Raw genomic sequence first — 22,933 nt, 5'->3', positions numbered from 1 at the left:
AAACGCCTCATAAAAATAAAAAAAAGCGTTTAAAAATCTGCTAGCGTTTTGCGGATCTGCTAGCGGGTTTTGGTGTGCACCAGCCCAAACACAATGTTCCAAAACTGCTTGAAGAAAGAGCCAGACAGGTCAAAATGGAAGAATACCAGCAGGCCCTTGTGGAGACTTTAGAGAGGAGATTGACATCCTCCCCCTCCTCTAGCCAGTTGTATGCCGACAGACTGACTTCCGCAAACCCAGGACGACCAGGAGGGCAGCAAACACAAGCCGCAGCTAGTGCCCAAAAGGGAATGGTATCGGCAGTGTCCTTGGAGTGGGAAAATTTTCTGACACCCATGCAGCAGCACACAGAACAGCAAGCGTGCAGATCCACCTCCAACACCGATCGCCTGGAGAAGATGGTCAAGGACTACATGTCAGATGGCGTAGCTGTGTTGAACAATCCATCTGCACCCTTCAACTATTGGGTATCGAAGCTAGACACCTGGCACAAACTGGCAATGTACGCAATAGAGGTGCTGGCTTGCCCGGCAGCCAGCGTTATGTCGGAACGCTGTTTCAGTGCTGCCGGAGGCATCGTCACAGATCGGCGGCGTATCCGCCTCTCCACAGAAAATGCAGACCGTCTGACTCAAATTAAAATGAATCAATCCTGGATTGGAAACGACTACGCAACACTCCCGGACCCCAACCAAGTAACATGAACAATGAACATCTGTGATGGGTTAGCGTTTCCGGTCCCTGTTTATTGAACCTCTCATCTGTATTACATTTATGACTGCATGGTGACAAAATGCAAATTGCTATCCGCACGCTTCTTGTCCTCATGCAAGGCCTGGGTTGTTGTGTCTCAAAGCGTGGCCTTCTCCTCCTGCGCCACCCTCCTCCTGTTCCATCACGTGTGCTGCTGCTGGGTTAGCGTTACCGGTCCCTTTTCCTGGAACCTCTTATATGTATTACATTTATGACTGCATGCCGACAAAAAGCATGTTACCTGTGCAAAGAAAACAGACATTTCCCGCATTTAAAAGACAGTTTTCCCTTTGAAACTTTAAAATCGATATTCTCAAAAACTATAAGCTTTTTGCTAAATTTTTTTTTTTTTCCTCTTGTACCCACTCCCAAGGTGCACATACCCTGTAAATTTGGGGTATGTAGCATATAAGGAGGCTTTACAAAGCACGAAAGTTCGGGTCCCCATTGACTTCCATTATGTTCGGAGTTCGGCCCGAACCTGAACATTTAGATGTTCGCCCAACACTACACGTGACCCGTTCGGCCAATCACAGCGCTAGCCGAACGTTCGGGTAACGTTCGGCCATGCGCTCTTAGTTCGGCCATATGGCTGAACAGTTTGGCCGAACACCATCAGGTGTTCGGCCGAACATCACCCGAACAGGGTGATGTTCTGCAGAACCCGAACAGTGGCGAACACTGTTCGCCCAACACTAGTTGCAATCATGAAGTGGTCAGTGTGAAAGGAGACAAAGACAGGAAATTAAGTATCCAATAGCTGGGAATTGCTGTGAGTAATCTTACCTTTGACATCTATTGCTGCAAGGGATTAACTACATAGAAAAGTGATAGTTGTGCTTGCTTAACCACTTAATGACACGCTAACTTAAGGGACCCATACACCTAACTATTTTCCCGCCGATATATGGCCGATTCGATCACAGTGATCGAATCGGCTGTGAAATCGCTGCGCACACCGCTGACAGAACAATTGATTTCCATCCGAAATCTATCATTCCCGACGACCCGTCCGTGCGGAAGATTTTTCTCGATCGCCGGCGGGTCGGGAGTGCGTCGCTAGCGGCATTCGAATGGCCGACATAATACAGCGGGTATACATTACCTGTTCCGGCCGGTGCGAATCACTGCTGTCTTCTCCTCTCTGGTCTGGTTTCCGGCATGCTTCACTTCTTCCTGCCCGGCAGGAAGTTTAAACAGTAGAGGGCGCTCTATTGTTTAAACTTCCTGCCGGGCAGGAAGAAGTGAAGCATGCCAGAGACCAGAGAAGAAGACAGCAGAGACCTGGGGAGTCGCGCCGGCGGAGCAGGTAATGTATGCGGGGGCTTGATTGTGAATGGTTTTAGGATGAAATTGGTTCACAATCTGTATGCAGTAAAGGTGGCCATACAATCCCTCTCTGATCAGATAGGGATCTATCTGTTAGTCGAATCTGATGGTAAATCGACCAGTGTATGGCCAAAAACATCCTGGAGCCATTATGAGGCTCTAGCAGGAAGTTTTTATAAGTCAGTCAGACGCTGCTGTGCATGTGCATTTCAGTGCATGTGCACATGAAAATGGTGGAAAAAAAACCAAATACACTTTTTTTCCAAATTCTAGATTGTCACCATACTTAGTACTAGGGACATAATAAAATCTTGTCATAACCACAACAATTAGGCAGATAAAACGTGGTTTTGGTTTAAATTCTATTTTATCTTTCAGGCTTACTGTCACCCCAGTGCAGGAATTTGACCAATGGATCAAATGCCCCTTCAGGAACCCCTAGAAGGCTTTGAAAGCACTTGTGTCCCTGGGTGCTTTGGAAAGATGAGGCTCTGTACTGTGCATGTGCAGTCTTGAGCCGCTAGACTCCCCGAGTGCTTCTGAAGACTTCCAGAGGTGGCAAGTTTGAACCTAAGACAGCACTGAAACAAGGACACCATGAGAGGACCAGGAAGGTTCGATGATCCAGACTTTTTTTTTTTTTTAAATCTCTTCATTTGCTTTAAGCCACCCATACACTGGCAGACTTGCTTCCATCATGCCCAAAAGATCGATTATTCTCTGATCAGAGAGGAATCTATCATGGCAAAACACTGCACATCGACTTTAAATAGAGATCAGGATGAAATCTATTACAAATCAATTACCATCCCTCTTGCTAATGCTCCTCTCCCTGTGGCCCCAGCAGAGTAAAAGCGCAGCAAAGCACTCTGACACTCACCACACCAGCTGGCATGATCCTTCCTCTGTGCTTCTGTTATCTCCTGGGAGAGGACGGCAGCACACAGGAAGGAGCGTGCTGGCTGTGCTAATACTCTGCATAGGGCCCTGGCGTGATTGGGGGGTGCCACCAGCTCTAGGCCCCTCTGCATTGAGCACATTGAATCCCAGCGCAGGAGATTTGGGTGCAGCCAGCGCCACCATAGACTGTAATAGGAATTACGGCTATAGCGGCGCACACTGAGTAACTTCGGCGCCATCAGAAGACGGAGCTGAAGTTACTTTTAAAACTGTAATTCGTCCACCAGCAACAGCTGGAAGCCAAATTACATCATTCCCCACTATCCACATGGACCTGGAGGGGGAATAGTAAGTAATGCCACCAGGACATGTGCAGCAGCAGGATCAGCCATATACAGGCTGTATCTGGCGCCCAAGTCTCCCGGCGGCGATTTCATACTTATGCTCTCTGCATTGCTACCACCGCATACTCAATCTACCACAAAAAAAATCCTGTCTTGATTTTTGCAAAAATCTGATTGAAATTATGATCATACATGTTGAGGCAACAATCTTTGGAAGAATGATCATACATGTTGAGGCAACAATCTTTGGAAGATTTGATCAGTGGTTGAATCTGCCAAGAAATTTCTTATAGTGTATGGGCACCTTTAGAAGAGAGACATCAGATTTCCGACAGACAACAGCAGTGCTGTAGTGCAAATCGGCAGAGACCCACGTGTTATGCAATAGGCTTACATTGGTGGTCCCTCGCCATCCTCTTCTGCCGCCTGGTTCCTCCGCTATGGTTCCCGATAATTCAGCCCCATTCCGTTTCTGTCGCTGGGAGAGTTCTGCGCCTGGGCAGTACTACAGTGCAGTCAAAGAACGCTCCCGGTAATGGGACTGAAACTAAATAGCTTTGGTTAAACATTGTGTATGTGTTAGGGGGGGTGGGGGTGGGCGGGGGAAATGTTACATATCAATATACAGTAACATATGAAGCGTTTCTGGTGCTGAAACCAGGATAATTACTGTAAGATTGGGTATCCTGAATAATGTACTACTTTCTATGTGTTGCACTTTTAATTAGGTCTGTCTATACATCAGGGCAACTATGGGGGAACAGCACCTGAAACAGCAGTGGGGTCTAGAGGTATCCCTCCTCCAAATCAGGTGTTGTTGTGGGAAGGGGTCATGATGGCCATGCTTCATCTATGATCCCTGGCAGATGGACCCCCAGGCTGTGGGAGTCTCCAAGGGGAGATGGGGAAAGGCGTGTGAATGTTGGGGGACCCTATCAAACCTTTTCTGTTAGGCCCCATGAGTTACGTCTCTGCTGTATATTCACATCAGGGATTAAATGTGTTTGGTCATGGACATAATGGCAATTGGTCGGCAACAAGTGAGGGAAAATAAGGAAACCCAGATGCAACTTTATTATTTGCTCACACTTTCCAATGTGGTTTTTGATGTAATTTTGAATTATAAAATGGCTTGGGCGGGGGGGCGTTGCTAGGATCCTAAGAAATCCGGGGCACTTTTGGGCACTCCAGCTGGAAAATGGGTGTGGCCATGCATCAGAATGTGGGTGTGGTCATGTGTGGGGCCACATTTACATGAACTTAAAGAGACACTGAAGCCAGTTTAAAAACGTCTTTTTACCTTTAATTTATGTGAGGCATATTTGCCCCTGCTAAAACGCCGATATATTTTTACCCCCCCAAATCCCACCTGCAAAATCCACAACTTTCTTGGTCGTGGATTTTGCTGCTCATGGAGGCAGAGCTTTCGGGTGCAGCTCTGCCTCTATGGGCCTGATTCAAAAAGCGGTGCAAACTTTTTCGCGGCAAATTGCGCGCGCAAAAGTCCGTGATCGCGTGAATCGCGGTACTTTGCGCACGCAAAAGTCCGTGATCGCGTGAATCGCGGCACTTTGCGCACGCAAAAGTCCGTGATCGCGTGAATCGCGGCACTTTGCGCGCGCAAAAGTCCGTGAAAAAGTTTGCACCGCTTTGTATCAGGCCCTAGGGGCCTGATTCACAAAGCGGTGATAACTCAGTTATCACACCTAAAAGACTTTAGGCGTGATAACCTTTGCACTAGCGAAGTTATCACCGCTTTGTGCTATAATTCGCCCATTAAACCATAGGGTTTAATGGGCGCTTCGCGCGAAGCACGGTGCGCTGTGCGCGCAAAACTTTGCGCGCGGGAGTTCGCGCGAATTCCTTCAGATCACGCCTAAACTAAGTTTAGGCATGATAAAGGGCTTTTCACAGGCGTGCAAAGTGTTTGCACCGCTTTGTGAATCAGGCCCTATGTGTCTATCAGCCGCGGATTTCCGCCTCTCACCCGCCCCTATCAGTGAAGGAAGACTGAGAGGGGCGGGCGGAGATAGTCGCTGATAGACGCATGTAGAGGCAGAGCTACAGCTGATAGCTCTGCCTCTCACGGAAGCGCTCCCCGCAGTGTGCCCCAGGGGATTTGGGGGGTAAAGCCGTGGGATATCGGCGGTTTAGCAGGGGCAAACATGCCTCACATAAATAAAAGGTAAAAAGATGTTTTTAAACTGGCTTCAGTGTCTCTTTAACAGCAGTCTAAGTAGGCCTGCCCAGCACAATGTTGGATGAAGCACCCTCTCCATTAATAAAAAACAAACAAAATAAAAATGCAGCATATCACATAAATAGTGTGACTTAACTTCCTGCAGATTGGCTAACGCCAATGGGCGTGTCCTGGGGCTCTGTTTTGCAGGAGATCGCGTGCAGACTGCGCGCGCATCTCCTGCTCGGGGGAGGAGCTCCGCCCCCTCTTTAGTCTCCGAGCGGCAATCGCCACTCGGGAGACTGTTAGACGGCAAAATCACCGTCTAAACACATAGCACAGCGCTGCGATCAGCAGCAGCGCTGTACTGGGGACAGCCGTGCGACACGGCTGTCCCCCTGGGGGACAAGAGAGCGATCGGCTCTCATAGGCAGAATGACAGCCGATGGCAGGATTGGCTGGAGGGAGGGAGGGGAATAACAAAACCAAAAAAATGCAATTTTTTTTTTTGTAAAAAACACACAAAGAGAGCGCTGTTGGTGGGGGGGATCACTCGTGTACTGTTGTGTGGCCCTGCAGCTTGGCCTTAAAGCTGCAGTGGCCATTTTTGTTAAAATGTGCCTGGTCTTTAGGGGGGTTTACCACTGTGGTCCTCAAGTGGTTAAACATAAGGCAGAGTTACCTGACATCGGTGCTGGCTGGTCTGGCTTTCTGTTGGGCGGGCTGGCCTGCTGCCAGGTTATCTGGCAGTTCCCCCATAACATTCCCTGACCTTCTAGTGGACCCCCTTCTCAGGCTCCCACGGGCCTCCCATTGAGGCACCACAACTCCCAGCATGGCCAAATAGAACCACAGCTCCCTGCATACACCCATAAAGGCATCACAGTGCTTAGCATGGCATCACACCACCCAGTATGCCCACAGCACCCAGCATACCCCCTATTGATGCACCACAGCTCCCAGCATGTCCGCCGCCGCCATTGAGGCACCACAGCTGACCCTGCCTGGGGCACATCTGGGATACCACAGAATAGATCCAGGGCATGTGCCACTGATCTTTGGGGCTAGCAACGCCTCTGGGTAGCAGCACTTACACATGATTTCATCTATTTAAAAAAGAGGAAATACAGTAGAACTAGAATTTGAAACAGTAGTATTGTGCAGGTATTAAGTTCGCCAGCAGATGGTGCACTATCCCTTTATTTCACTACTATGGCATAACCAACAAACGTCAGATTCTCATTGTTTTCTCACTGCTAAGCCATAATGCTTTTTTTTTCCATAATGTTGTTATAGAGTCATCATAGGGAAATTGAATTTTAACATCTCCCATATCAATTGCAGTAAAAGATGTATTGAAATTAAATTGTATATTGATCCACAATTGGCTAATATTTTAGAAGTACTAAAATTGTTATAGGTATATCTGAAGGTAACAATAACCCATCTTAAATTTATAATACAATGTCTATATACATTGATTAGGTATTTGTAAAAGGAAAAAATGTTGCGAATAATTAAGTGAACCTTACCCGAGAGAAAAAAAGTTTCACTTACCTGGGGCTTCCTCCATCCCCCCTGGAAACGTCCTATGCCCGCGCCGTCTCTGAGCTAGCTAGTTTTGTTTTCGGTGACTGACCAGTGCGCCTGCGCGGTCCTGGCTGCGTGCAAATCGATCACGCTCTCGCCACCGTGACTGTCCTGCGCATGCAGGTGGAAGCCCCAGGTCACACTTTTTTTTTTTCTCCCAGTTAAGGTTCACTTTAAACAATACCAGAGGTGACATGTGACATGATGAGATACACATGGGTATGTACAGTGCCTAGCACACAAATAACTAGGCTATGTTCCTTTTTTTCTTTCTGTGGTTAAATATCAGGTATGTAAGTGGCTGACTCAGTCCTGACAGGAAGTGACTACAGTGTGACCCTAACTGATAAGAAATTCCAACTATAAAACACTTTCCTTGCAGAAAATAGCTTCTGAGAGTAGGAAAGAGATAAAAAGGTCAACAGTTCATAGATTTCAGCGCTGGCACACTTCAATTAATGTGTTATTGAGCAAAAACAATAAAACAGTTAAAACTTAAAAAGTAGATTTAAACATAAAATAAAACCGTGGAATATCTTAAAAGTCATTTTTAGGAGAAGGAAGATAGATACAATCGCTTATTTCATTAGTTTATTTTCGCCTCGAGTGTCCTTTAAAGGACAACTGAACAATACCAGTTGCATGGTAGCCCTGCTAATTAAGATCTGACAATAATGTCATAAACACCTGATCTGCTGCATGCTTGTTTAGGGTCTATAGTTAAAAGTATTAGAGGTAGAGAGTCAGCAGGATGGCAAGGCATTAGGTATTGTTTAAATTTAAATAAATATACTAGCCTCCATAAGGTCCCGTTTCCACTGCTGCGGACATTTGGCCGAATCCGCAGTTTCCCCACAAACAAATTGCATGGGGAAACTCTGCCATAGGGGATAATGCTGCTGCCGTCCAAATCGCTTGCCTTAGCGATTTGGCCGACATTGCAGCATTTTTCCATGCGAGCTGCAGCGAATACCATAGCTGTGCATGGCACGAGTTCTGGGATTCGTCTGCCTACCCACAGACCAGGAAGTGCCACTGCACGTCTCACAGCCGCGCGGCGGCTAGTCGAAAAGAGCCCTAACCCTCTCACTTCAGGTTTCCTGGATTTCCCCCCTATCTCCGCCCTCTCCTTTAACACCGCCCCTCCATGCTTGTTCCTATGTGGCTGGTTCACCCCCGGCTCATAGTGCAAAGAGGGAACCGGGACAAGCTGAAGTGCGTCACAATACATATGAATAAACATATGGCTAGGTTTCGACGATCCCTGCTGCAGGAAAGCCGGGCAACTGGTATTGCTTAACCACTTCACCACTGAGGGGTTTTACCCCCTGAGCACCAGAGCAATTTTCACCTTTCAGCGCTCCTTCCATTCATTCGTCTATAACTTTATTATTACTTATCGCAATGAAATGAACTATATCTTGTTTTTTTCGCCACCAATTAGGCTTTCTTTAGGTGGGACATTATGCCAAGAATTATTTTTTTCTAAATGTGTTTTAATGGGAAAATAGGAAAAATGTGGGGAAAAAAATAATTATTTTTCAGTTTTCAGCCATTATAGTTTTTAAATAATGCATGCTACTGTAATTAAAACCCATGAAACGTATTTGCCCTTTTGTCCCGGTTATAAAACCATTTAAATTATGTCCCTATCACAATGTTTGGCGCCAATATTTTATTTGGAAATAAAGGTGCATTTTTTTCAGTTTTGCGTCCATCCCTAATTACAAGCCCATAGTTTATAAAGTAACAGTGTTATACCCTCTTGACATAAATCTTTAAAAAGTTCAGTCCCTAAGGTAACTATTTATGTATTTTTTTTAATTGTAAATTTTTTAATTTTTTTTTAATTACAAAAAAAAAAAAAATGGGGAGTGTTGGAGGTTATGAGTTAATTTTATGTGTAAAAGTCATTTATTTGTATGTGAAAAATGTGTAGGGTGTAGTTTACTATTTGGCCACAAGATGGCCACAGTAACTTTTTGTTTTAATGCGACCTCCAAGCTTCCTTCCGGAAGCTTGGAGGAAGAATAAGGAGGCTGGACACGTGAGTTTTTTCTCACAATGATCGCGCTGCCCATAGGAGAGCAGCTGATCATTGCGGGGCTTAGATCAACGAACGGGAATGGATTTTCCCGTTCATTGATCTCTGGGCGAGCGGGCGGCGGCGTGTTTACTAGCGGCGGGCGGCGTGTTTACGAGCGGGAGTGCGGGCAGCGTCGGGAACGCGGAAAGTACGTGTTTCTCCGTCCCTGGTTTTTAAAGGATGGAAAAAGGGGCGGAGAAATACGTACGCGCGGGGGTAAAGTGGTTAAAAGGAAAAACATGGCAGCTTCCATAACCCTCTCACTTCAGTTGTCCTTTAAAGTAAACCTGAGATGGGCACACTAAAACATTTTATACTTACCTGGGGCTTCCTCCAGCCCCATGAGCACTGACTCGCCCATCGCTGTCCTCCTGGGTGGCTCCTGGTATTGGTCCTGGTAACTGGCTCAGCTGTGCCAATCGGGCTATCTGCACATGCAGGGAGGGGCTGTGCATGCGCAGAAGAGCCAGGCCTGGATTTACCTCACAGGAGCCTATAGGCACAGATGTCCTGGCACCTTAGACTTCGGCCTCCATGAACCTACAAACCTCCACCGATACACACCACAAGTGCGCAGGCTGTACTAGCTAAAACTTCTCCCTTACTTTTCTTTCCCCTGATAGGTAACTACAGGTGTCCCTTAGTATTAGGTAGCAGGAAGTACCCTCAATATTAAGAAGCTAGAGGAGCCCCCAAGTATGAGGGATCTAGTGGAACCTCAGTATTAAGTAGTTAGATGTGTTTCTGACTGAAGGTAGATCTCCTCAGTGGAATGCCAAGCTTGAGGGTGAATAACCTCTCATTTACACTCTTATCCGGACTCTGCATGGGGAAGGAGGGAGGGAGGCACTCTGGGAGGGAAGTGAGCCGCCTTTCCATCATCAGGTGCCTGTAGGCATGTGCCTACAGTGCCTTATGGTAAATACGGCCCTGAGAAGAGCCAATTGGCGCAACCAACTGGCGCCAGATTACCGGGACTGATACCAGGAGAACGGAGGTACTCGGGAGAACGGCAAGAGACGCAACGGTGCTCATGGGGCTGGAGGAAGCCCAGGGTAATTATAAAATATTTTAGTGTGCCCATCTCAGGTACACTTTAAAGAGACTCTGAAGCGATTCTAAATTCACTTTTTTAACATTCAGTCATGTTAAGAACTATAACCTTCTAAACCGGTGCTATCCCGCGGCAAAACGAGGGGTTTATACCCCCCAATCTCCTCTCCTAACACAGGGGGGGCGCTTCCTGAATGAGGCAGAGCTAATGGCTGTGTCTCTCAGGGCATCAATCCTGGCTGATCGCCACCTCTCCTTGCCCCTCTCATCTGCCTTCATAGAGAGGGGCGGGGAGAGGCGGAGATCCGCGCGGCGATTGACACGCATGGAGGCAGAGCTGCAGCTAAAAGCTCTGCCTCCATGAGCAGCAAAATCCATGACCAAGAAAGTTGTGGATTTTGTAGGGTGGATTTGGGGGGTAAAACCCCCTCATTTTGCCACGGGATGGCGGCGGTTTAGAAGGGGTTATAGTTTTTAACATGACTGAAAGTTAAAAAAGTGAATTTAGACTCGCTTCAGAGTCTCTTTAAGTAGTTGTTCCAAAGAAATTCTATATTGCACAATAGGCCTTCTTGACATACACTGCTAGAAAGCACAAGTCTGTAAGTCCTGGCCACAGCAATTAACAAGGAAAAGGGCAGGGAGAAAAATACTGGGCTGCAGGAAGGGGAGTGAATAATTGCTACACTTAGGGCCTGTAGGAGTTACTGGCTGCACTTAATGGACAGGTTGGGTAATGGCTGCAATACTGTATGCAGTGAGGTCATATTAACCCCTACTGGTCCCCAAATGCAGCCATTAACTTTGCTGGGTAGACTTATACTTGAGTCAATAAAAACATTCCAGCTTAAGAAGGTCAAATATTGGAGTCGACTTATACACAAGGTTGACATATTTGAAGATATAGGGGTAACTAGTTCTTCCAAAGAAATGCTATATTGCACACTAGGCCTTCTTGCTATACACTGCTAGGATTCCATACTACTGCATGACAATCATTAATCAGGCAGAATAGCCTAATACAGATGGATGCTCAGTAAATAAGCTTATGCTGGACTGGTCATAAATCTGCTAGGTGTTGCCCTCCAACCTTCCTGACTGTCATTGGAAATAATTTATGGTCTAGCTGAAGAGAATTGGTTAGTTTGAATCTTCTGGCCACCACTACTGAGATTGTCTCATTTCTTACAAAGACTGTGATCATTACTTTGTTACAGAAACAAAATCGGAAATGCTTACTTGCCAATGGGCACATGTCCTGGGGTGCCAAGAACCTTCAAGTACTGGTACACTTAGACATGGGATGATGCTAGAACCAGACTCCGTTCACTCACATTTTTCTCTTCTGAAGGTTGCTAAGAGTTGTTTATATTATTGAACAGTGCTTCTGAAAAAAAGCACTATCTGAGATGGATGTAACTGACATTTCTGGCAACTCATTCATCCAGATTTAAAGAGGAACCATAACCAAGACTTGAACTTCATCCCAATCGTGATACCCCCTTTTCCATGAGAAATCTATTCCTTTTCTCAAACAGATAATCAGGGGGCTCTGTATGGCTGATATTGTGGTGAAACTCCTCCCACAGTGTGATGTCAGCTCCTCACAACACTGAGGTACTGACATCACACCGTGGGAGCATTGTTGCATTTTGGGAAATAACAGCTGTTTCCAACTGCCAAAAATGCAAGCAGCATCTCCTTCCAGTGACATCACCTGCCAGCAGTAAAAATGTCACCATGTGATAAATGTCAGAGATATAAATCAGGGAGAGGAAACACTGACTTAGGCCCAGTGCACACCAAAACCGCTAGCAGATCGTCAAAACGATAGCGGTTTTGGGAGCAGAGAGCAGATATTTGGCCGGGTGCACACCAAGCGGATTTTGTATGCGATCCACCAGCCGCATCAGCCAGTGAAAACGCTTGGCTATTGTATTTCAATGTGTGGTGCACACCGGCGGTTTGAGGTTTTTTAGCAAACCGCAAACGCGCAGCAGGAGGCGCGTTTGCGGCTTTGCAAAAACCTCAAACCGCCGGTGTGCACCATCCCATTGCAATACATTAGCCAAGCAATTTTCCAGGCGGATCGCTCCAAAAACCGCTCGGTGTGCACTGGGCCTAAATCATTTATACATAATTATTGTAAAAATTTAGCACATTTTTTTATTACATTATTTTCACTGGAGTTCCTCTTTAAATTATATCTGACCCAGGGCAAAACAAACTAAGGCCTTGTTTCCATCTATGCGCTTCTGTCCGCTTCTGTCCGCTTTTCATCAACATGTATCAATCTGTAACATTGATGTGCTGATAAAAAGCGGACAGAAGCGCATAGATGGAAACAAGGCTTTGGGTAAGCACAGAGGTGTAAACGCAGCCAGCGCATCCTTCCTGAGCACTGCACAGTTTCCACATCCACTGCAGTGTAGAGTGACCCGGCCTTACATTACATTTGATAGAAATGCAAATTTTTCAATATAAAATTATAAAATCACGTTACATACACACTATTTATATTCTAGATGTCTGAAACAACTATGATTATTTAGAGCAGCGGTTTGTGTATGAAACCTGTGCAGGCACTGCTAAGCTACCCAATAAGCAGCATATTCTGTTGCATGGAGAGTGGAGGAGGCTGAGAATGAACAAATGCAAAAGCCTGAGAGGAACAGTATAGATCAGGTCAGGTGAGAGCGATTGTTCCTGGCTGGATAGCTAGAGAACAGGCCAACACAATGCCAGTAAAAGGGCCCCGCAGACTTTTTAAAAAGAATGGTGCCGCCATAGGCACCCATTATAAAAGCTGTAATTATCGGCATCGGGGGAAATTTAGGCACCCGGAGTCGCACAATTAAAAAGAGGGTGCAAAACCTTCCCGCTATGCAAATCGCGGCATTACATAGCCGGCGTACAATTTGCAGTAAAGATTGCAGATGTTTTGCTAACAGAATAAAGTAGTAGAATATCACTGATTTTATGTATATTCTACTCGCAGCAATGCCTTACGCCCTTTTTCCAGGCACAGTTATTACATGTACGCCAGGAGACACCTGTCCAGTTTCTCTGCTGGAATGATTGACTTAGCTGAAAATCTAGAGAGTGTACAAGGCTAAGGCCCGGTTCACATTAGCGGTCGCCGTCCGGAATCGTCGTGCCGGAGCCGGACCGCATGCGTAACGGACGCACGCCATAGCAATGAAAGTCTATGCGTCCGTTCACATGCGTCCGTTTCGTCCGGACCGGATCCGGACCGGATCCGGACTCCGGCGTAAGACCCAACATGCGCTATTTTTTGGTCCGGCTCCTCCGGCAGACGTATCCGGAGCAGAGCCGGACTGCACCATCCGGCCAATACAAACCAATGAGAACCGGAGAGCGCACAACACACTGGCTATAAAATCCGGATGTTCTACCCCACTTCCTATGCGTATTGTAGCGGCGATTTTGGATGGGGACACATGGGCAAGCATTTTGGAATGGAGCAGCAGTGACTTAAACGTGCTGGAGATGTTGGCAGTATGTCGGAGGTGGAGGTGAGTGCTAAACAGCGGAGGGCCTGATTCCACAGGTCCACCTTCTGCTGACCTCCCAGACCCCAACATTTTTATTTTATTTCTACTCTCTTTTGCCAAATGGATCCGGATCGCATCCTGATGTACACCTGATGCAAACTGACCGGATCGGATCCGGATCAGAACCGTGGGGTTCTGATCCTGATCCGGTCCGGATCCGGTTAGGTCATCCGGTCCGTTTGGCAGAGAACCGCAAGTGTGAACCGGGCCTTATATGGTGCAGTGGATTAATGGTGGATTCTTCCTGAAAGCCTGACATTCTACAGCTTTTCAACATCTCCTCTATTATTTCCTCTCCTCAATCACTTCCTGATAGTAGGCCAGGCCAGTGACACAGTCCATATTGTTTAGGAGGAGGTCAGCCTGGGATACCCAACATAACCACACCTACTGTAACCCCATATGTGTATTACACCCTGCATGGTACTTGCTCATTTGTGTGTGGGAGAGCAGGCAAGCAGAGTTGAAGACTACAGTGGCCTGGAAGGAGGGTTCACCTCCTACTGTGTGGGGAGGGGATGTGCCTGGGAACTGCTGCACTGAGTGGGGAGTGCTCAGAGCATGTCTGTGTCTGTTTGTTTTAGGACAATAAAGTTGGTTTGCTCAGAGTGAGGAGAGTTACCAGGAAAAGGAGAGAGTCTGTCATGTGGTTGGCAAGGAGAGAGCTGGAGGGAGAGAGATCCTGTGAAAAGGATTCCAGTTTGTCCTGAGGGGGAGGAGGAGAAAGATAAAGTGGCCCAGTGGGGACCCCTGAGTATGGCTGTCTGCAGGGGAGATGATGGGGATACCTCAGGAGAGGGAAGCGGACCATCTGGCATTTGGGAAAACTGTGATCTGGCCACCCCAGCACCCACAGACAGGACTCTAGTCTACATATTTGCAGGTAAGTCTCACACTCACACCTAAAGTAGAGTTCATCCTTGGGCCTTGTCAGCTCCCTACTCACACTCATTTGTCCCTACACCTCCATGGCATCTTTGGTGCCGCAGTCGGACCCATAGACTATTCATTCTATAAGCAACCCCTCACCTAGGAGGTTATACAGCATGTTAGGATTACTGAAGTGAGATAGAAGTTTGAGAGCATCCATAGCCGTTTTTTAGAAGAGGAATATGTTTCTCTCTGTGTATGTGTTCACTGTGACTCCCTGACCTTATTAGCATGAGTGTTACTGCTCCCCAACACCGTTTTTATGTTTTATTCTTCCATTTATAATTCTGCTCTTTTCTTCCAATATGGCCACAACCCATGAACTACTTCTGGGATCAGGGGTCACACTGCACCTATACATATATTTATTAATATGTATTGTGACACACTTCAGCTTGTCCCGGCTCCCTCTCTGCACTATGAGCCAGGATGAACCAGCCACATAGGAGCAAGCATGGAGGGGAAATAAAGATGTCAGCCTCCATATCCCTCTCACTTCAGGTTCTCTTTAACAATGAGGGCTTCTGTGAAGTACTTACATTTTTTTATATAAATGTTTTTTGTTTTTATTCCAGGCTGTACACACAGGAATGAATGGCACTAATGAGCTGCCCTCTATTTTTCAGTATTCAGTCAGCTGGTGAGTAATTCCCAATGGATAGTTTATATCAGGGGTGCCCAATGCATTGATTGTGTTCAAGCGGTCAGTCATGAAAGTCTTCTGGGTAAATAGCGGTGTAGACCAGCAAAAATGCCAAAGTCGCACTAGACGTTGAGGAAAACCAGCAAAGCTCTGCCAGAATCCCCCTTCAGCTCTGTCACACAGTTGCATCTCTATGACACCCTCTAGTGGCATTTCTCATTAAGTGTGCATCTGGAGGGGTCATAGAGATGAGACTGTGCTACAGAGCTGAAGAGGAATCCTGGTGGTGCAGACTAGTGAGTGAAGCATGCTCTGCATATGGGGGGAAGATACATTGGGGGAACATGTTGCTGTCTATGCTGGGGAAGGGAGCTGCTAATACAGGGTGCATATCTGTCTATGCTGGGGGAGAGCTGCTAATACTAAGGGCACATCGATCTGTCTATGCTGGGGAGGAGGGCTACTAATTCCTGGTGCATATCTGTCTATGCTGGGGAGGGGGGCTGCTAATACTGGTGGCACATCTGTCTGACTATGCTGGGGAGGGGGACTGCTAATTCTGGGTGCATATCTGTCTATACTGGGGGGCGGCTGCTAATACTGGTGGTACAGCTGTCTGTCTATGCTGGGGAGGGGGGTTGCTAATTCTGGGTGCATATCTGTCTATGCTGGGGGGCGGCTGCTAATACTAAGGACACATCGGTCTGTCTATGCTGGGGAGGGGGGTGCCAAAACTAGGGACACATCTGCCGATGCTGGGGAGGGGGGCTGCTAATACTGGGGGCTGGGCTATGGATGCGTGTGCATGCTGTGCTGTAGACGGGTGCTCTTTGTGCTTGCGCAGTTCAAATCTATGGGAGCACGACAAGTGTGCATGTGCAGAAGACCACGACCAAGTCGCAGGTTGCGATCTTATGGAGGGGACAGGGGTGGCCTCAAGCACCACAAAACTTTGGCGTGGGACCTGGTAAACTTTTAGGGTCTGCAAGAAGCCCCAGGTGAGTAAAACTTTTCTGTGTTAGCTCCACCTCATGTCTCCTTTAGGAAACGTGGTAATATACATCATATCAGTGGCGTAACAATAGGGGCTGCAGCTTTGGCACCCGTGGGAGGGAGGGGGGGAATGGCTCCTGTGGAGCACCCCCAGGGCTGTTTTGGCAGGCAGGAGGGGTCGCAGCATGAGGGGAGAGCATGGCCACCTACATCGGCAGGGAGGGGGGCCACTCCCTCACCTCAGGCTCTCCCCTCAGCACTCCCCCTCCAGCATTAATAGGTGGCAGCAGCAGCAGGCAGGAACACAGGCATACCTCTATGCGTTCCACTGCCGTAGGTTCCGCTCACTAAACGTCTGACGCTACTTCCTGTTTATCAGGAAGTAGCGTGTGGCACATAGAGATCGGACCTTCCGATGTAGGTGGCCATGCTCTCCCCTCATGCTGCAACCACTCCTGCCCCCCACAACAGACCTGAGTGGGCCCGGGGGGGGGGGGCATCCACATTTTTGCAGGGGGGCCCCATGATTTTTAGTTGCGTCCCAGCGTCATATAACTTGATTGCTTTTCACTACACATTTTCTTTAGTAAATCACCACTCACAGGTGGTCTGTTTTGTTTTTTACAGACCACCTATACATTTATTAATGGTTGACAACCTTGACAAGGGATCACGGGACACTCAAGTAAAACAGTAATGTAAGTTCACAGGAGAACTTGAAACAGAGACAATGTTTCCTTGCATGCTTAAATGGCTATGTAAAGCATTGTTCTTATTGCTTGAAGATGTTCCTATTCCAATGGAAGGTTTTCTATCACATCTGACACCTGTCCAAAGACATTGTGGCAAATCAATCATCTTTATGTAGAATACAATTCCTGCACCTTAAGACTATCAATTTGTATTTTTTTAAAAATGTTATAATTTTCACCATGTCTCATTAGGGTTACCTAGGGTTAAGTAACCGTGTTATTTAAGCCTGCATTGATGCTCTCAGCTTTTTGTTGCTATGAAACCGAGTTTTTCGAGCATTCTCAGAAGGCGGCTGGCTGTAAACAAAACCATCAGTACTGAATGCAATGAAAATAGAGGCAATTTAACAACTATTGCTAATGTCCTGAGACGGGAAAGCACTATGAGGCCCTCTGCTGCTGCATGTCCACATGTGGCTGTAACTGGACTGATCATGTAACACGTGTATTGCTTTGGAGATCAATAAGCTGCTCTGCTTTTGCCTATTAGAGGCAATTGCCATTTATAATTTCAATAAATATTTCTTGTTATAAAATCTTTATGTGCTGTAATCAGATGAGTGGATTTGGTTTTCTAATTTAGGGCCCTTTCACACAGTGTATGTTGCACTGTGGCTGAAAAGTTGCACCATGTGGTAGCATTGTGGGGTGACTATACAGTGAGGCATACAGTGCAATGAAAGGATGCCACACTCCCACTGTAAACGCTTGCTTTGCCCGGTTAACGCACTGCATACTGTGAGTTACTGCATTGTAATCTGATGCACTGCACCGCACCACCCTCGTTTTGAAAGCCCCATAGGAATATTATTGCTTAGCAACACGATGTGATAATATTGTCCGCTGCAATGCAACGGAACAGACTTGGTGTGAAAGGGCCCTAAAGGAAATTCAATTTTTATTATAAAATGAATATTTTTGCAAGTACTGACAAGGCTGGATTTCTAGAAAGGCCACAAAGGTGCAGCCCAAGGGGGCAACTGAAAATGAAAAAGGGGTTGCTATAAATGAAAGAGGGGGGCTCATGGGGAGCAACACATGCAAAAGGAAAACTAATGCCCAAGGGAGCTGTTCATGAAAGAAAGGGCCTGTTATACATGGATGATACACATAAAGGTGGGGGAGGCACACTGAATGGGAGGGGTGCTGCTGCACAAGAAAGGGAAGCCACAACATACTTGCACTTGGGGCACAAAAAGTATAAATCTGGCCTTGAGTACTGAGCAAACCATTTTGTAATTAAACGCTATTAAAATGACCTTCACGTTTTCAGTCTGCAGTACCTGGCATGGCCAGTTCTAGCTCCAATAGGACCAAAAGTAGCTTGGGGGCCCCACTGACCCCTACCACCCCCTTGTATCTCTCTAACTTTATATACAGAAGTATCCTCCATATTGGGCAGCCCCCTCCCAGTATAGATAGCCATATGTGCCCCCCATTTTAGGTACCCCCCCAGTATAAGTAGCTAGGATTAGGAAGCCTCTCCCCACCATATGCAGAGCACAAGTGAGGGTACAACTCACCTGTCAGCACTGTGGGAACTTCAGCAAGTCCTCTCCATGTTGCACAGTCACAGCTCTCTGACCTCTCCAGCTGTGCAGTAATGAGAGGCGTCTCTAGAGGGTGTCACAGTAAATGACCCCTTATGACTTAGCACCCTAAAGTAACATTCACACGCAAGTGTTTTTTTTTCTTGGCATGTAGCTGCATGCTGGAGAGAGGAGGGAGGATTGTGTCTCATTTTCATGCTGTTTTTAATTACCGTATGTTTATGTGTGTTTCCTCTTTTTCCAATTATGCGCTGAAGTAGATTTACATGCATGGATATGCCTCTTAATGACATTAACGCATTCAAATAAAATCCTATGTTGGCGCAGATTAAAGCATTGCATTTACCTGAAATATGTGTATACAGTATACTGTATGTGGTTCTATCAACATGCTGATACAAATCAGGAAAGAAGCTAGAGACAACGTTGTGTCATTGGGGCTGGTTTACTAAAGGTTCTAAGGGCTGGAGAATGCTGAAAAATAAGGGAGATCTACAGGATGAAAAAGAAATAAGGGTATCCTAAGATCAGTAACTGCAATTCATTTCTGGATACTGTTCTTTTCTTGCTTTAATGCGCTCAGATACATTGCTGTGCTGAAATCAATATTTCTGCTATTGAAACCACCGGGGTTTATTTACTACGAAGCATTTTGTTTTGCTGCAGAGGCGTTCCCACTCATTCAGGCCTAGTGCACACCAGAGCGGTTCTGCTGTGGTTTGCGATCTGCTTGCGGGTGCGGATCCGCTAGGGTAATGTATTTCAATGGGCTGGTGCACACCAGAGAGGGAGGCGTTTTGCAGAAACGCATACTCCCGGGCTGCTGCAGATTTTGGATTGCGGATGCGTTTCTGCCTCAATGTTAAGTATAGGAAAAACGCAAACCGCTCTGAAAAAACGGCACTTCAGAGCGGTTTGCCATGCGTTTTTTGTTACAGTAGCTGTTCAGTAACAGCTTTACTGTAACAATACATGAAATCTACTACACCAAAACCGCTTCACAAAACCGCAAAATGCTAGCTGAAACGCTACAGAAAAAGAAGAAAAAGCGTTTCAAAATCTGCTAGCATTTTGCGGATCTGCTAGCGGTTTTTGGTGTGCACCAGGCCTCATTATTAGAAATGCTCATAGTCTAGAACAGGGGTGTTAAACTCTATCACATAAGTGGCCAAAATCTAACTACACACCATACAATTAAAACATCCAATTTTTCACTTCGATCGATAAATCCTATTGAATTTCCCATTTTTTTTTTAATTTTTGGAGATTGGACATGTTGGAAATTTCAGACCAACTTTGTCAAGAATTGTTAATTTGCATATATTCAGCAGTGTTGCACTGGGAGACATCTCAAGCTCACTCCAACCTGAATTATCGCAAATTCTTTCTGTTTTAAGAAAGCAAACATTTGTTTTTCTTTGTCAAGAATTGTATGGTGTGTGTGATGGATTGTCAATTACTTTATGTACAGTTCCAATAAATTTTTTCTGAACTTCCAATTATTTTATTCATGATTGGGGAAAATTTGAACAGAGGTGTGTGGTACATTGATCAGATTTTTGAATTGTTACAATCAGTCAGAAAATTGATTGCTATTTTTGAATTGAACAGATATTTAAAAAAATTGTATGGTGTGTGGCCACCTTAAAGGGAACCTTAACTGGCGGGTAAAAAAAAAATTCACTTACCTGGGGGCTTTCCCAAGCCTTCCGCAGCTGTCCTGTGCCCGCGCCGGTCCTTCGGTGCCCTCTGGTCTCCCTCCGCGGCTAAGTTTCGTTTTCGGACGACTGCCAGTCGTCCTCGGGCAAAGCGTCCTCTTCTTCCATATTCCCTGCCGTAAAGAGCTGTAAAGCGTTTGGCGTCATGCGGACGCGCTTTACGGCCCTTTTACGACGGGGAATGCGGAAGAAGAGGACGCTTTGCCCGAGGACGGGAGGGAGACCGGAGGGTACCGAAAGACCGGCGCGGGCACAGGACGGCTGCGGGAGGCTTGGGAAAGCCCCCAGGTAAGTGAATTTTTTTTTTTACCCGCCAGTTAAGGTTCCCTTTAAGCCGTGGGCCAAATTGTTTAAGAGGTTTTAACAATTATTGAACAGTCACAAACTATAGCAAACATGGAGGTCTAGCTCCTCCCCCTTCTGCAGAGTAGTGCAGTGGAGCTTTGCACACTAACAAAGCTGGAGTCTGTTTTAAAAGAACACTTTCTTGTGTGGTCACATACGCTGCGTAGAGGCTCCCCATTATTCAGTGCCCTGTCTCTGGCCCTGTAACATGCATAGTGCAAGCATGCAAACATTCAGTGCATCAAATGCTTGCAAGCGAGAGAATGGATTCTTTTGTACCGAAGCCCCCAGTTTTTAACTTAGCTGTAGGGATAGCAGTGGTTCCTGGATGATTGATGTGCATGAAAGCATTTGCATGTGAGTGTGTAAAGGGCAGGGCCGTGCCTGGGCGGGTGCTGTGGGTGCATTGCACCCAGGCGCCTCTCTCTGACAGGCGCCGCCCGCCGCCGCTCGCTCCCGCCCTCCCTCTAGCCGAGTCAGACCTCAATCAGGCGGCGACCAATAGTGCGGGCGCTAGGACCTAGCACATCGCACTGATATGTGGAAGTGACATCACTTCCGCATATAGAGCGGGTGCGTCCGACGCCCGCTCTTACTGGTCGGGTCGCCCACTGATCCTAAGGTCTGACTAACTGCAAGGTGAGGGGGAGCGGCGACTAGAGGGGGGGTCCCTGTCACTCACTGCCTAAACGGGGCGCCCTGTCTGTCTCTCACTAGCTAAACGGAGCTCCCTGTCACTCACTACCTAAAGGGGGTCCCTGTCACTACCTAAAGGGGGCACCTGTCACTCACTACCTAAAGGGGGCGCCTGTCACTCACTACCTAAAGGGGGCCCCTGTCACTCACTAACTAAAGGGGGCCCCTGTCACTCACTACCTAAAGGGGGTCCCTGTCACTCACTACCTAAAGGGGGTCCCTGTCACTCACTACATAAAAGGGGGTCCCTGTCACTACCTAAAGGGGGTCCCTGTCACTACCTAAAGGGGGTCCCTGTAACTCACTACCTAAAGGGGGTCCCTGTCACTCACTGCCTAAACGGGGGGTCCCAGTCACTCACTGCCTAAACGGGGGGTCCCTGTCACTCACTGCCTAAATGGGGGTCCCTGTCACTCACTGCCTAAATGGGGGTCCCTGTCACTGCCTAAAGGGGGTCCCTGTCACTCACTGGCTAAAGGGGGTCCCTGTCACTCACTGGCTAAAGGGGGTCCCTGTCACTCACTGCCTAAAGGGGGTCCCTGTCACTCACTGCCTAAAGGGGGTCCCTGCCACTCACTACCTAAAAGGGGGACATGGGTGTGATTAAGCAGGACATGGGTGTGGTTATGTGGTTGGGAGTGGTTAATTTAACCACTCCCATAGGCACCAGAGAAAATTTTGCACCCAGGTGCCAGGCACCCCAGGCTCACCCCTGGTAAAGGGTTAAAGGACAACTGAAGTGAGAGGGATATGGAGGCTGCCATATTTATTTCCATTTAAGAAATATCAGTTGCCTGGCTACCTTGCTGAGCCTCTGCCTCTAATACTTTTAGCCATAGACCCTGAAAAAGCATGCAGCAGATCAGGTGTTTCTGACAATATTGCCAGATCTGATGAAGTTATCTGCATGCTTGTTTCTGGTGTGATCCAGACACTACTGCAGCCAGATAGATCAGCAGGGCTCCCAGGCAACTGGTATTGTTTAAAAGGAAATAAATATGACAGCCTCCATATTCTCACTTCAGTTGTCCTGTAACTGATTTTACAAAAAACGCCCCTGCATTGTTCAGCATTGCATTGCGTAGTCGGTTGTATTGAATGGGACAGCGCTGCTTTGGCCACCTAATTGCATGCAGCAGTACATTGTCTTATATCCCAGCAACGTGTAAGTCAGACTCGGGGTGCTAGAACTTGCTACAGTCAATAATAATAGCCAACTGTAAATCAGAGATTACAAATGATAAATCCTATACTGTATAAACAAACCTGAATAACATATAAATGTTCCTGAGACAATAACTTGGCAAAAAATTTGTTGCATGCTATAACAACATTGGGAAACATTGCTGTAGATTATTACATCTGTGATAACATGCGTCTTTTGCCTAAAGTGTCTTTATATTGCACCTTCATTTTTTTTTTTAGGTTGGCTTTGGGAATATTAGCTGACTTACTGTCAGTATCTTACTACTGAGCCTCAAGCCACAATTATAACAT

At 46.8% G+C, this 22,933-nt stretch overlaps 1 protein-coding gene and 1 long non-coding RNA gene across 6 annotated transcripts in view; both read left to right on the top strand.

Annotated features, from left to right (window-relative positions):
• The window catches only part of PLEKHD1 (pleckstrin homology and coiled-coil domain containing D1), a 664,905-nt gene that overhangs the window by 12,363 nt on the left and 629,609 nt on the right, over positions 1-22,933 (top strand). The window lies entirely within an intron of this gene.
• LOC137532871 (uncharacterized) lies at positions 14,446-22,931 on the top strand. 2 transcript variants are annotated; one of them, XR_011024050.1, is made up of 4 exons: positions 14,446-14,692; positions 15,315-15,379; positions 17,003-17,073; positions 22,862-22,931. It is a non-coding gene; the product is annotated as an uncharacterized lncRNA (long non-coding RNA). The 2 variants fall into 2 exon arrangements; XR_011024049.1 differs by lacking the exon at positions 22,862-22,931 and having other exon boundaries at positions 17,003-17,408.

This window comes from Hyperolius riggenbachi, chromosome 9 (assembly GCF_040937935.1).
Source record: "Hyperolius riggenbachi isolate aHypRig1 chromosome 9, aHypRig1.pri, whole genome shotgun sequence".
Lineage (NCBI taxonomy): Eukaryota > Metazoa > Chordata > Amphibia > Anura > Hyperoliidae > Hyperolius > Hyperolius riggenbachi.
The sequence above is the reverse complement of the archived record's forward strand: the minus strand, read 5'-3'. Positions and strand labels throughout refer to the sequence as shown.